This window comes from Epinephelus lanceolatus, chromosome 23 (genome assembly GCF_041903045.1).
Source record: "Epinephelus lanceolatus isolate andai-2023 chromosome 23, ASM4190304v1, whole genome shotgun sequence".
Classification (NCBI taxonomy): Eukaryota; Metazoa; Chordata; class Actinopteri; order Perciformes; family Serranidae; genus Epinephelus; species Epinephelus lanceolatus.
This window is the reverse complement of record NC_135756.1, coordinates 35,891,041-35,907,516: the sequence shown is the minus strand read 5'-3', so window position 1 is coordinate 35,907,516 and position 16,476 is coordinate 35,891,041. Positions and strand designations below refer to the sequence as shown.

The 16,476-nt window shown below is 41.9% G+C and overlaps 1 protein-coding gene across 17 annotated transcripts in view; it reads left to right on the top strand.

Moving 5' to 3' along the window:
* The window catches only part of LOC117245778 (pleckstrin homology domain-containing family A member 5-like), a 623,723-nt gene that overhangs the window by 445,112 nt on the left and 162,135 nt on the right, over positions 1-16,476 (top strand). The gene's annotated exons all lie outside the window — the stretch shown is intronic.

Below are 16,476 nucleotides of genomic sequence, written 5' to 3'. Positions count from 1 at the left end.
TATTTAAATGCAACGTGCAACAAGCTAAAGATTTCAGTTGCACAAATATACAATTATCAACACATCAACACACACAGTTTTCATTGGTCAAAAATGTATTTCTGCTATTATGTTTATGAACAAAGTGGTCTGTATTAAGTTAGTTTGATATTGGACATTCACATTCGTTTGACATTCAAAAGACAACAACAAACAACAATAATAAAATAAATAATGATAATAATAAATACTAGTACTGTTAAAACAAATGATGATTAAGTTTGGCATAATGAAAGTACATCATGGCAGAGCAGTTTTATTGGATGTCATTGTACTGTGTGAGGTGACAGGTGTTCAAAGTGACTCAGCCTACACACATGACAGAATGTGCTGGTGGAAATGCTGTATCTAGATATTGATATTCAATGAACTAATCACTTGATTGACACATGATGTTAGCATTGTGACACTTATGAGAAGTGATGATGGTTGTCATCACCATAACAGGTTGGATTATTTCAAAAACAATATAAAGGATCTTCAAATTGCAAAGGTTAAGTTTTTGAGTGTGGCATGTCATGTCATTGCTTACCTGTGGCAGTGAATTAATTATTATGTGCAAAAGGAGGCGTCTGCGAGCTCTGGCTCGCCTCGCATTTTGCATGTTGAGAAGCATGAGAGAGCTTGCAGACATGTTGCTGGTGGGTAGAGTGGCCAGCTTCATTTTTGGGCAATTTCAATAGTCACAGGTGCGTTCAGATTTTGGTGCAGTACCTCTGCTCTGCCAGCAGATGGGGTGCTAGGGGAAACACTGCATGGCATGCTGTTTTCTCTTATTGTCCGATAGCTGGCGGTCAAGCTAACACAAGATAATCATTCAGGATATATCATTCAGGATATAGTGATGATCACCATGAATCAGTTTAAATAGTTTTGCTTTGAGTGTTGCAGTGATGGATGTGCCAAGAACAGACTGGGTTATTGCAGGTGGTGCAGTAAGCACATCCTCTTAAGTGCCTTTTTCCACTGTTTTTGTTGAACTACTACTTTAGGTCCTGGGCAGTGCCAGCCCGTGGCATAGGCAGTATAGGTGAATGCTAGTCTGGGGCCGTTAGTGGCCGTTTTGGTAAGGAACCGGAACCAGGGCGAGTGAGACAGAATCCGGAATTCGATGGATGCGCCTTTCCGTCAAAATTAAAGCACCAAGCTAATTCACCAAATTCACCAAAGAAAAAGTGTTCACCAAAGTAAAACTTTAAATTCTGGCGCACCATCGATTTGGGGTGATGAGGGGTGTAAGAAAATCGATTAACTTAATGGCTTGGGGCTTTTCTTGTAAATTATAAACTTTAATTTAAAGAATATACTTTACAAGAAAAGCCCCAAGCCATTAAGTTAAACCAATTTGGTGAATTCTGCATCCGCTCTCTAGACCGGAACCAGAATCCAGAAAATTCAGAGTGAATAGAAATGCGAGGCTAGGTGAATGCCAAGGGTGCCGTCATCCATAGGGAGGGCCACAAATGGAGGAAGAAAAAAAAAAAATCAAAATGTTTGTCTATTTTGTACTATTTTTTTACGAACACTATTACTACTCTTTCTTTTTTTAATTAATACACAAGGCCACAACAATGGAACTACATAGCAAAACCTGTTAAATAATAGAGAGGCCTTTTTTCTGGGTTCCTGCCACCCTGGCCCAGCTACTTACATTTTACCTGCTCTCTGGGGGAGATGGGCGAGTTATCTGATGCCACGTGAACCCTGAAACACACTGTATCGCTATAATGTCGAAATGACAAGAGCTCTCTGGTGCCCAATCAACTACCGCTATGCTACTGAGAGGAGTGTATGTGGAGAGAAAGAACATGAAAAACCAAAAAATCCATGTTCAAAATGGCAGGAACAGAGCTAGAATTTAGTAGTAAAATTTAGTACTGGGCAAAGGTAAATTATAATGTTCTCATAATGTGTTCAATTTAATCTTGTTAAATGTAGCTTTTTGTGAGAAACTTGAATAAATCCAGCTGTGTGAAGGAGAAATGTGTTGATGTTTTCACAGCACTATAAAATAGGTACTAGAGAGGGAATTATGATGTATCATACAAAGTAAAAAGGCTTTTTGCTTATTTTAAAGATGTTTTTCATGTGAAAGACAGTTATGTTAAAGGTTGTTTCATAAATGTGTATTATTGAGTTTTTGCTCATTCAAAGGTTGTGTGATGAAGGACTAAATGACTTTAAACACCTCATTTTTTAATAGTATAGATTTCTGTGCTGCTCTTGTGAAACAAAAGAGGAATACATAACAACAAAAAAACAAAAGAAACACCAATATTAAAGCATCGCTATTGGCTATTGGTGATGTTGTTGTTTTGAACATTGGTGTGAGTATTGGCGCAGCCAGGGGCGGAAATCCTGGGGGGGACAGGGGGGACATGACTCCCCCTTCAATAAAGCTGTACCCCCCTAGAATAATTTGAGGCACAATTAATAATTTTTGAACAATGCAGTAGTATTTATTAAAAGCACAATGTAAGCGGTGCTCATTATAAAAGCGCAATAATGTGCTATTTAAATCTTAAAAGATTCAGTCCCCCCCTCCCATTCCAAGTAGTGGTATATCCCACACTCTTTCCAACAGGCGGGGCTAGCAGCCGTTAGTAATTGGCAGCAGTTGCAGCGTGTGGCTGGACCCGGCTCCCCACATCGCACGGGGTAAGATGTACACTCACACAGATACAGTTTAACTTACACAAGTTACAACACATCCCATTTACTGTTACAACAAGCCCCAGGCCCAGGCTGATAATATAAACTGTCTGCAACATTTCTCCTGCATTGTTCAAAAGCCAGAGTTTAGTGATAGAGAGGACAGGAGAGAAAGAAGAGGGAGAGGACAGGACAAGAGCAGTCAGTGATGGAGCGGCTCGTAGTTAATATCTGTAGGCTCTCCACCTGTCAGTGAGACACACATGAGAGACGTGCAGTTTAACTGATGAGGAGCGGCCATTACGCGCGATTATTACGCACGGTTTTGAGGTGCACAGCGGCAGATCTCGCAGCACACTGTTTATAAACCAGTTCACCAGTTTAACTGCAGGAAATGTTTATCTCACTGCTGGTAAAAAAACAAAAAAAACAAACAAAATGGTTTGCTCCTGCAGCCAGCCAGAGACGAATTCCATTCCACACACCTGAGCCAGATGAAAAAGAGGGAGAGAAGGAGAGAGATCGAGTTTCTGTCTTTGATGAAGCCTTATTGTTTTGCTGCTATTAAACAATGAGAGACATGTTTTCTCCACTTACTTAATAGCATAAATATTCACACTACTGTGCACGGGGAGACAGAGACCTGTTCTGCTCCAGACACACTCAGCACCTTGGACAGCACGGGGCACCTGACTGTTGTCGTTGTGTACATGTTAATTTGATTTCAGTCATTTTGTTTTAAATCTGGACATGTGCAGGTGGACTCAGCCATTGCTAACAAAGGTCCTATGCCTGCCTGTTGGAGAGATAGAGAAAAGATTAAAGCGTCAAATTGCAGTAAAAGATGCTGTATAAAAGACAGGGTACAACTTTTTTTCCTTGCCCCCCCCCCTGGAATTATTCTCTAAAATTGTATTGTTTATTGTCCCCCCCAACTATGAAATGGGATTTTCGCCCCTGGGCGCAGCGTTTCAAAATCGCAGCATCACTAGTTCAATTAGAAAGTCAATTTGTACATTTTATTATTATTTTAGAATGTAATATATTGTAAGTATTGAAAAGAAAATTGTATAGAAAAAAAGTGCAAATTCCAACCCTACACTCTGTCATTCATGTTTTCGATACACATTCTTTCTTTGCTACAAACTCAAGTTGACCTCAAGAACTCAAGATTTAAAACCTTTTTTATGCCTCTGGACCAGCAATAGCTGTGGCAAAAGGCATTATGTTTTCAGGTTGTCCATCTGTCTGTACATACAGTACAGGCCAAAAGTTTGGACACACTTTCTCATTCAATGCGTTTTCTTTATTTTCATGACTATTTACATTGTAGATTCTCACTGAAGGCATCAAAACTATGAATGAACACATGTGGAGTTATGTACTTAACAAAAAAAGGTGAAATAACTGAAAACATGTTTTATATTCTAGTTTCTTCAAAATAGCCACCCTTTGCTCTGATTACTGCTTTGCACACTCTTGGCATTCTCTGGATGAGCTTCAAGAGGTAGTCACCTGAAATGGTTTTCCAACAGTCTTGAAGGAGTTCCCAGAGGTGTTTAGCACTTGTTGGCCCCTTTGCCTTCACTCTGCGGTCCAGCTCACCCCAAACCGTCTCGATTGGGTTCAGGTCCGGTGACTGTGGAGGCCAGGTCATCTGCCGCAGCACTCCATCACTCTCCTTCTTGGTCAAATAGCCCTTACACAGCCTGGAGGTGTGTTTGGGGTCATTGTCCTGTTGAAAAATAAATGATCGTCCAACTAAACGCAAACTGGATGGGATGGCATGTCGCTGCAGGATGCTGTGGTAGCCATGCTGGTTAAGTGTGCCTTCAATTTTGAATAAATCCCCAACAGTGTCACCAGCAAAACACCCCCACACCATCACACCTCCTCCTCCATGCTTCACAGTGGGAACCAGGCATGTGGAATCCATCCGTTCACCTTTTCTGCGTCTCACAAAGACACGGCGGTTGGAACCAAAGATCTCAAATTTGGACTCATCAGACCAAAGCACAGATTTCCACTAGTCTAATGTCCATTCCTTGTGTTTCTTGGCCCAAACAAATCTCTTCTGCTTGTTGCCTCTCCTTAGCAGTGGTTTCCTAGCAGCTATTTGACCATGAAGGCCTGATTCGCACAGTCTCCTCTTAACAGTTGTTCTAGAGATGGGTCTGCTGCTAGAACTCTGTGTGGCATTCATCTGGTCTCTGATCTGAGCTGCTGTTAACTTGCCATTTCTGAGGCTGGTGACTCGGATGAACTTATCCTCAGAAGCAGAGGTGACTCTTGGTCTTCCTTTCCTGGGTCGGTCCTCATGTGTGCCAGTTTCGTTGTAGCGCTTGATGGTTTTTGCGACTCCACTTGGGGACACATTTAAAGTTTTGCAATTTTCCGGACTGACTGACCTTCATTTCTTAAAGTAATGATGGTCACTCGTTTTTCTTTAGTTAGCTGATTGGTTCTTGCCATAATATGAATTTTAACAGTTGTCCAATAGGGCTGTCGGCTGTGTATTAACCTGACTTCTGCACAACACAACTGATGGTCCCAACCCCATTGATAAAGCAAGAAATTCCACTAATTAACCCTGATAAGGCACACCTGTGAAGTGGAAACCATTTCAGGTGACTACCTCTTGAAGCTCATCGAGAGAATGCCAAGAGTGTGCAAAGCAGTAATCAGAGCAAAGGGTGGCTATTTTGAAGAAACTAGAATATAAAACATGTTTTCAGTTATTTCACCTTTTTTTGTTAAGTACATAACTCCACATGTGTTCATTCATAGTTTTGATGCCTTCAGTGAGAATCTACAATGTAAATAGTCATGAAAATAAAGAAAACACATTGAATGAGAAGGTGTGTCCAAACTTTTGGCCTGTACTGTATGTAGTAGTGATGCTGCTTAATCAGTATCTTGATATGCACACCTGTCAGGTGGAAAAAGGGAACTGCTCACTAACACAGATTTGGCAAAATTGTGACCAAAATTTTTAAATATTTTTTTGTGTGCAAAAGAAAAATCTTAGATCATTGATATAAACCTGTCCAAAATGGGAGCAAAAACTAAGGTGTTGTGTTAAAACTTTTGTTCAGTGTGGTGTAGATGAATTGTGAATAAACAGAGAGCAAAAACACTGTCAAGGTAATATTGACCACAACAAACAAGACTGAAACTAAACCTCACTTTGCCAACTCATAATCATGGCAGCTCTGATGACATCATTTCGGTGAGACAAGTAAAGGATTATCAGAATGAAGTAAACCAGCTTGTAAGTCATTAGACAGGCAAACTTATCACACAATGTTGTGAGCTTTCTAATATAAACTGATATCTTTGGAAGCTAAAGATAGCTCCTGATAACTAATGGGTTATACTATGTTTGGTTGACTTCCTTTGTGCCATAAATGGAGCCTTCATTTTCCTAGGACATCGCATCCAGTGGTAGAAAGATCTGCACAGTGAAAACAAGGTTTATAGGGCATCAGTCTAAATGCCTATGGCGTCATTATTATACAGCGATGACATTGTGCAATCAACATTTACTTCATTATGATACCTACAACCAAAAAACTTGTCTATTTCTTCTTTAATTATTGTTCTTGTATGTTGTTACTTAGTTGTGTCTTCAGTTAGTTAGTTTAGTATTTAGTCCTACAGAGCTTTCTAAAGGTTTCATAGTGCTCTCTCTGCTCTCTCTCTCCATGCACAACAATATGGTTAAAACAGAGCTATCGTTTACAACAGAGGTCTGTTCAACCAAGCGTGCTGGCAAGGGAGGGACCTGAAAAACGTGTGTTTTGCATGTGTGCCTATTCATATGCTTCCATGTGTGTCATTTTCTCTTTTTCTTTCCTTGTCTGAATCCTGAAAACTTAAGTGATCTTAAAAAGTATGTAACTCTCAGACAATAGTGGAAGGGGTGAGTTCACATTTTGGATCTTATTAATGAAATGTGAGAAGAATGAATTTGTGTGTAAACTGTCCGCAGAGGGAAATTTACGTGTATTTCGGTATTAATCAATATGTTAGTGGCTCTGATCTTCCTGTAGGCACTAAAAGAATCTACACCTCCTTCTGACTGCTCATATTGCTTGTGTACATAATAATAGCACATAAATATTGCTTGCCATTATTAGAAATGACAATTTTAATTCATATTGTGCTCTGCTATGTTCACAATATGCAGATCCCTTTGAAACATGTAAGTTAAACATAACAAAATTTTAGAAATATATAAATATATATATCATGAACTACACCCTTTGCGTTTAAACTCACTCAAGTACAAGTTATAAGTTGTGAATTTTGTAATTTTCTTTTTAATAGGGAAACACTTCCAACAGCACTGTAAATTCTTAAATAAACAACAAAAGTCAAATAATAAGCAGGGCTGTGCTGCAAGAGCACGGGTCCATGTCATTGGTCCGACATCCCATTAGTCCAACTGTCCGCGGTGCTGAACGGTTCGCGGCAGGCATATGGTGCGCCGCGACTGGCTCTGGGTTAGCTGGGAAAGGCTTGAGGCGGAGCAGGCTCATGGCTTATGTGTTTGTCACTTTCTTTTTCATTTTAACCCACACCATGATCTTTTCCTGATCCTAACCAAGTGGTTTTTGTGTCTAAACCTAACTAGACAACTAACCACAGGGCATCGTGATGATTTCGGAACGGACTTCGGAACAATGGGTTTAATATGGTCGGAACAATGGGATGTCGAACCAATGGGCTGTCGGACCAATGGGCAGTTCCCCAAGAGCACAAGGTGGGAGCTAATACAGATAGTTAAAAAACATTAAAGAGTTGAATTACCTGTGCTATAATGGTTTTAATGGCAATGTCAGTATCACTACAACATTGTCTTGCTCATCACGCTGTAATTGTTTTTTAGTCACTAAATAATTTGACTTTATAGTATAGTATGGTATAGTTTATAGTTTACAGTAAGCAGTGTGATTTCAATGGTAAAATGCAGGACATCCCAGGAGCCCAGTGGTCCATGGTGCATACCATGTAATCACAATGTACCTGGCTTGATTTTTTGTCAGATATTTGTTACATGTCATCAAAAATTATGATAGTATGATCAACTTTTTTTTTACAAAAGGCGTGTGCTTGGAGTATATCCTGCAGCACTGTTCTGCATTTTTTTCAATATAATTCCACGCACTGAATATTAGGTTTACAACGGTAGATTTTTACAGTACAATGATTGTTTCAGAAAATATCCCGGTTTTACAGTATCACAGTATTACAGAATTATTATTGTTATTATCAGTCAGAATGACCCTCAAAGGAATGAAAATAGAAGGGTTATTTTTGGTTGAACAAATGTTTTATCACTATAATTGAAACTTGAAACCATTTTGTTAATAGAAGTATGTTTAGACAGTCTCCCCTCAGAAAATAACTAAAATAAATGGGAGATTCTCTGTCCAGTTGCATTTTTCTCAATATCATAGATAAGCCAGTGTATATGGTATGATAACCAACAACTTTTATAATATCACGGCATACTTTAAAACCAGTATATGGCTGCAACTCCACTGCATATACTGTATGTCAGTACATAAGGATAAGGCCGCTTCACAGTAGGTTCTCTGACATGATCAAGTCTCCAACAGAGAGAAAGCAATGCTGCATCGCTGACAGTGATTTGGAGACAAACAGTCTTTGAAGTTTCTATTAGGAAGCTTTGCATCCAAATTAGTGATTAAGAATTAATGGAAATTATTTAATTCATGCCAAATGTTCCCACAAACTTGGAGAGCATTTAGACTCTGTTTCATTGTTTTGGTATCAGCAAGAAAATCTTGTTTTTAGTGTAAGTAGCAAAAATAAAGACTTGGAAAGTAAAAAGAAAATCAATAAACTGCCCTTGAGCAAAGAGGTGATGTATGTGTCCCCCTGGCTGATTGTGCTGCCACTGACTGGGTCAAGATATGTTTTCTTTCATGTTCATTAAGTTCAACTACAGCTACAAGCACCAATCTTGCTAAAAAAAATAAAAAAAATAAAATATATTTAAAGGACCAGTGTGTAGAATGGGTTGAAAACTGTTGAAAACAGTGACATCAGTGGTCAGATTCTAGATTGCAGGGCTGACTCGTTCACCCCTCCCGTCGGGTAAATGACGGTGGCCTCGTAGGGACAAAAAGCCTTGCGCAGACACAAGTTTTTCAGGAGTAGGTCTATCTAGCGACGAGTTGAATATTTATTTAGAAGTCTAAACCTTGTTACGATATTGTAATGAATCACTCACGAGCAGGAGACTAGAGTAGCGTTCGGGAAAAAGGCCCGTTTATTTGAGCACTCCAAAAACTCTGGTAACACTACAGGGGGTAAAAGACTCCATCCCAAACTCTGACTCTTCTAGCGTAACACACACACTTCATACACACATACTTGCTTACAGTATCCAGCGGGGCAGCCCTCACCTCTCTGCTCTACCAATCTCCAGCCCACACACTGACTGACAGCGTAGCCTGTAAACAAAACTCAGCTGTTTATTTAGCCTAGCGATATCTCCGGACTATAGTAGCTGCAGTGGACGACTTTGAACGCAATTTTGAAGAGTTTCTTGTAGCGGACACAGATCCAGAGCCATACCTGTTTGAGCCGGAGCATACAGATGAGGAACTCCATGTGTTGGATGCTGAGCGGGCGAGAAGAGAGGCTGAATCCTCCGCTCCCATTTTGCTGCACAGAATGGGATTCGGTGCTACCATCATTGGGGAGATATATCATCAGGAGGAAAAGCGCCGCAGAGAGTGCATCACAAGGAGTGAAGTTGCGTCTTCTTTTCCTCGCAGATGACGGTTCGGGTTCATTCTCTCCTGTTGCGTGGTAAGTGTGGTCCATTCGCAAACTTTATAACTAAAAAAACCTTTCACTACTCTCTATCGACAAACTACCCCCCCCCCCCCACACATTTACGGCTGCTATATGCAGTATTTGTCAAGCCATCTGAGATAATAGAATGCCTAAACATCTTTCAAGCTTCTGGTTGAGTGAATGATGGCGCATTTAGCTGCCACTGCTCTCCGGTTGTTTTTAATGTTTTTATGATCATCTGCACAGTTTGCAGCAGATCAACTACTCTCGGCGAACGTGGTACTGTTTGTCTCTACCCTGGTCTTACTGTCAAAACGATCGGTTTGTCAGTATCACGCTTTAGTCTGTTCAAACGTTACCTGTAGCGCGTTGGCGTTCTACTCACCTGGCCACTGCTACCGCTGTTCGGTGAATAACATCTGCCCATTCATCATGTGGATCTACAAACACGCTGTGAGCTTTGTGCTTATGGAGCTTTATCCCTATCTTTATTCAAGAGAATGGTCTATCAGTTTGAGAGCATTATTTATTGATTTCACATTCAAAAACCCTGCCCTCACACTCAAATAGCCTCTGCTTGCGCTTGGATCTACTCTGTTTCTGCTCAAACTGTGTGCTCACACTCAGATACCATGTTGCTCGCACAGATTTCCTGCTTGAGCTTCGGCTTTTCTCCTCGTGCTCATACTGTTCCTGTGCGCTCGAGGAATTTCTACTCTCAGATTTGTGCCCTGCACTTGGATTTTTTGTGTAACAACCCTGTCAAAATCCCCCAAACAATAGAATGCCAGATTTACTGTTGTCCAATGAAATGATCCCTGCCTCCTTGCGGGCGCACTCGTTTTAGTTTTAGAGCGTCCCGTCCGGGTGGGTACTCTTCATCCACTCCCACCCTCTTCCCCTGTTGGGAGTTATTTTTCAACAGTCACCGGCTCACTATACATTATCCCTTACATATATATACATACATATGTATAAACTCCTCAAAAAAGTTTGGAAACATTATTTCGGTCAATTATTTCTCCCCTTTAATAATACTAATTGGTTTTCTATCATATATCGTTGGAAAGCCTGATTAGTCACCTTTACAACAAGGTATCACTTGTAAGGATCATGCTTTCGTGGAATGAGCAACACAGCTAAACGTGTGGGTAGCACCCCAAAAAAATGTGCCAAAATCTCCTCGAATATTCTTCTGTTGGTATTCACTCTTGTTAAGAGTTGCTTGGTGGATTGGATGATTGCACTCTCCCACAGCAATAAGGAAAAAAGACAACACATATTGGCCATTTTTTCTCTTTATTCATTTTACACTGTCAGGGACCTCAGTAGCGTGATCCATACACAGCCACAACAGCTTGGCACCTCCTCCTCATGCTGGTCACCAACCTAGCCACATTTTGCTGTGGGATGGCATCCCATTCTTCAACCAGGAGTTGTTGAAGTTGAACCAGCGTGGTTGTGTCGGTCACTCTGGCACATACAGCACGCCCAAGCTGATCCCACAAGTGTTCAATTGGGTTGAGGTCTGGACTCACGGCAGGCCATTCCATCCTCTCCACGCCCAAATTGTGGAGGTAGTCTGTGATGATCCTGGCTCTGTGGGGGCGAGCGTTGTCATCCTGGAGGATGGAGTTAGGTCCCAGATTCTAGAGATATGGGATTGCCACTGGCTCCAGAATCTCATTCCGATATCTCACTGCATTGAGATTGCCTTCAATGATGACAAGTTCTGTTTTGCCTGTGAGAGAGATACCGCCCCACACCATCACACTGCCCCCATTGAAAGATGTCACGCGATCTGTGCAGCAATCTGCATAGCGTTCTCCACGCCGTCTCCATACTTTGATCCTGCCATCCAGCTTCCGCAGACAGAACCTTGATTCATCACTGAACGTGACGTGCCCCACATTCTTAGGTTCCACTGTCGGTGCTGTCGACACCAGCGCAAACGGGCCTGACAGTGAAGGCCAGTCATTGCAGGCTTCCTGGCAGCCTTATAAGCACGAAGACTGGCCATGTGCAGTCTGTTCCTCACCATCTGATCAGAGATTTGTCTGTGGTACCGTTGTGCAAATCTTGCCTATAAATCTCTGGAAGAAAGCCTACGGTTCCTCAGTGAAGCAAGGGTGAGGAACCGGTCTTCTTGCTGTCTCAAGGAACTTGGTCCTAAGTTTGGACATGGTACCAGGGCTGACACCAAATAATGCTGCCACTCTGCATACTGGAACACCAGCTTCCAGTTGCCCTACTAAACGGGCCTTATCCTGAAGGGACAAACGCGGCATGTTGATGCTTGGAGCACACACAAACTCATATATATATATATATATATATGTATATATATATATGTATATATATATGTATATATATATATATATATATATATATATATATATATATATATATATATATATATATATGTATATGTATATATATATATATGTATATATGTATGGCGCACGTGTGTAAATTAACAGTCCCTTTATTCCAAAGTGGTAAAGAAAGCAAAGGAAGAACATTTAATAAAGCCCTGGAGGGTCGGAGTGGATGAACCCGGTTAAAGAGTACCCGCCCAGACTGGACGCTTTAAAACTAAAGCGAGCGCAGGAGGCAGGGATCATTTCATTGGTCAACAGTAAATCTGGCATTCTATTGGTTGGGGGATTTTGACAGGGTTGTTACACAAAAAAATCCAAGCGCAGGGCAGAAATCTGAGAGCAGAAATTCCTCAAGCGCACAGAAACAGTTTGAGCACGAGGAGCAAAACCGAAGCTCGAGCAGAAAATCTGTGCGAGCAACATGGTATCTGAGTGCGAGCACACAGTTTGAGCAGAAACAGAGTAGATCCAAGCGCAAGCAGAGGCTATTTGAGTGTGAGGGCAGGGTTTTTGAACGTCAAATCAATAAATAATGCTCTCAAACTGATAGACCACTCAGTCCGCTCCCCCGCCGGTACTGCACCACTTCCCGACATCGCTCACCTTTCCCATTGGAGGTACATCCACTGCAGAGCCGGACGAAGCTATCACATCGATGACTCCACTGCCATAAACTCCATCTGGTCCTCATCACGCCGCCACCCTCTGAGAAACGCCCGCAGGATGGTGGACCACAGCGCGTTAGCTAACCTAGCCAGGTGGGCTAACGCTAGCTTCTCCAACCAACACTGCAACATCAAACTTGGATTATTCAACATCCGCTCCCTCTCTGGCAAGGGACAATTACTGCAGGACCCTCTCCTTGTCCGCAAGTATGACTTTCTTTGTCTAACGGAGACATGGCAACAACCCAATGACTTTTCTCAGCTGAACGAGTCTACTCCACCTGGGTTTGTTTACAATAGCCAGCCCCGTCTCACCGGTAGAGGAGGAGGTATCGCGATAATTCACTGCGAGACTTGGAAGGTCTCATCTGTCACTGTGCCTGTGTTTTAGTCATTCGAATCTATGGCTCTACAACTTAATGGACCTACTCCAACTGTTTTAGTCAATATTTACCATCCTCCTAAACCCAATAAGGATTTTATTGATGATTTCACTACATTTCTCACCCACATCTGTTCACTCTCATCCAATATAATTCTGTTGGGTGATTTCAATATTCACATGGACAACACTAATCATGCTCTCACTAAGAACTTCACTTCTTGCCTGGACAGTTTTGGTCTCCAACAACATATTGATTTCCCTACCCACTCTAAAGGTCATGTTTTGGACTTAGTGTGTTGCTCAGGTGTCACTCCTTTCAACTGTTCTGCTGTCCATCTCCCCATCTCTGATCACATGCTTGTTTCATTTCATTTGAGTTTGTCACTATCCAAAACCAAACAGTCACGTGTTATGTCCTTCCGCAACCTAAAAAACATTAATTTAGCAGACCTCACAACAGGCATTGACAGTTTTCCCATCATCAGTCTCCCATGTACCCCGGATCAGCTGGTCTCCTTTCAGAATGATGGTCTCCAAACTCTGCTGAACTCACTCGCTCCCCTCAAAACCCGGACTGCCTCATTCCCCCACTCTGCCCCTTGGTTCTCCCCTCACTTACGTCAGCTGAAAGCCAAAGGACGTCAGCTGGAGCGGCTTTCCAGCAAATCCGGACTCGCTGTTCACAAGCAGATGTACCATGCTCACATTCTCCAATACAAAGATGCCCTCTCCTCAGCCAAATCACAATACTTCACTGAAATAATCTCTGCTGGTGCTGGGAACACTAGGGCCCTGTTCTCAGTGGTCAACAACACACTGCGCCCCAGATTCCCTTCCCCCACACTTCTACTCCACTGACCACTGTAACTCCCTGATGTCATTTTTCAACTCAAAAATAACTACTATCCACCAGTATCTGACCCCCCACACGTCCAGCTGTCCACCTCCTCTAGTTCTCCACTCCCCCCTCTCTGTACCACTCTCATGCTTCCAACTCCCCTCTGCCGCCCATTTATCAGAAGTCATCAGTAAATCCAAGCCATCCACCTGCTAACTTGACCCCCTGCCATCCTCCCTGGTTATAGCCTCCCTCCCCTCTCTGCTGCCCCAATAACTGCCATTATCCATTCCTCCCTGACCACTGGTTCTGTCCCACCACCTCTCAAATCTGCTGCAGTGACACCAATACTAAAAAAACCTGGTTCAGACCCCAGCAACTACAATAACCTTCGTCCCATCTCCAACCTGCCATTTCTCCCTAAAATACTGGAAAAGGCAGTGGCATCACAGGTTCAGGCTCATCTCTCCAACAATAACCTCTACGAACAGTTCCAGTCTGGTTTTCGCCCCCGGCACAGCACAGAAACGGCCCTCCTTAAAATCACAAATGACCTCCTAATGTCAGCTGACTCCGGACTATTCTCCATCCTGGCTTCCCATCAAACACCGTAATAACTATAAAATCTTCCTCCATACATTTAAGGCCATCCATAACCTCGCTCCCTCATACCTCTCTGCCCTCCTACGCATCAGTATCCCCACCCGGTCTCTCAGGTCTGCCTCCTCCATCAGCCTAACTGTCCCCCAAGCCCGTCTGTCCACCATGGGGTCCAGAGCCTTCAGCCGCTTTGCCCCTTGTCTCTGGAACTCCCTCCCCCCTGACATCAGGAACATTGACTCTATTTTAGTTTTAAAGTCCCACCTCAAAACCTACCTGTTTAGGCAGGCGTATAATGTTTCCTCTGTCTTTTAATGTTCTGCTGCAAACTCTGCACTGTTTTTCTGTTGTATTTTAGATGTGTTTTAATTGTATTGCCTGTATTTTTTTTGATTGTTGTACGGCGACCTTGAGTGCCATGAAAGGCGCCTTATAGATAAAATGTATTATTATTATTATTATTATTATTTAACAAAAAAACATGATACTTGCCAAGGGGAAAAAATTCATCCTGTAGAGCTTACATCCTATTTTTTATCTAATTGTTGTCCAATTGTCTTTATCATTCTGTAACCAGAACACATCGACTGTTGAGGAGAAGCAGGAATTTGCCGCACTAATCTTAAAACCTATTTTTGTTACATACTATGCTGAAGTAGAGTTCACGGAATGAAAATTTAGCTGCATTTGAATCCATTCCATATTAATCTGGCTGCTCTAATCATAAATCAAAGATCCCAGACAATGGCAAATAGTGTAGCCCTAATAGTCTTAACTGAACAGCAGGCTAACAGAGGAACATTTACCCAATTATATTAGATTTCATTATAGAAATCTCATTTGAGAAAACATTTGGGGCTTAACAATAACAATAAACAACAATAAATAGAAATAGCTCTGAATACAGATACAACATGCATGAATCAAATAGGTGAATCTTGGCGACATCAGGGATATGTTGGCATAATTTGAATATATTAAGAATATTTTCCTTAGTATAAAATAACCCAAAAATTAAATTGTTGTGTCCTCTTTACCTTAGAATGAGACATTTATATCTACATAGGCAGCGGGTCTGTGTTTATGGAGATCACCATTTTGCAATTAGCTTGTTCTCGTATGTTGTCCAGGCTCGATTATTGTTTGTCTTCGGAGTTTTTCACAATAGAAAAACTGAAACTGTTCCTCCCAGTTTTTGTGGTGGTGCAACAACCAGCGCAAGCAGCACTTCAACTGTTAAGTATTTTCCAGGCTTTGAAATTTGCTTCTGTGATATGTGTGGTGCCCAGGTGAGGAGGGGCTCGAACAAGTGAAAGGTTTTCTGGTGCAAAGTCAATCTGCCAACAATCTGATCATATTGTCAACAAGAGCAAACTACAATGGAAACTCATTTCAGCTGCAATCTCTATCTGCAGTGTCATTCTTTCAGTCATTACCCAAAATCATAACTATAGTTGAGGTATGGGTAGTAGATGGACCAGTGAATCCAAAGCTTTGCTTTCCAGCTCAGTTCCCTCTTCACCACAATAGTCTGGCCCAATGCCCACATCACTGCTGATACGACGTCAAACCACCTATTCATCTCATGCTCCATTTTACCCTCACTCATGAACAAGACCCCGAGATACTTAAACTCCTTCTCTTGAGGCAGTAACCCTCTCCCCACTCGTAAGGGGCAATCCACTGTTTTTCAGCAGAGAACTATAGCCTCAGATTTGAAGGTGCTGACTCACATTCTAACCTCTTAACTGGGCTGCAAACCACCCCAGTGCATGCTGGAGGTCACGGTGTGATGAAGCCAACAGAACCACATCATCTGCAAAGAGCAGAGATGTAAATCTGAGGTCCCCAAACTGAACCCCTTGTCCCTTGAGATCCTGTCCATCACAAACAGAATTAGTGACAAGGGACAACCCTGGCCAACACCCACTGAAAAACATCTTTGACTTATGGCGAGTATGCAGACACAGCTCTCGCATTGGTTATAAAAGAACTGGGTGGTTCATAACAACCACCCTGGTTAACTTTGCAAATTATCCTGTAAAACTTCAAATAATAGCCCGCACTATTATTTGCTTAGAT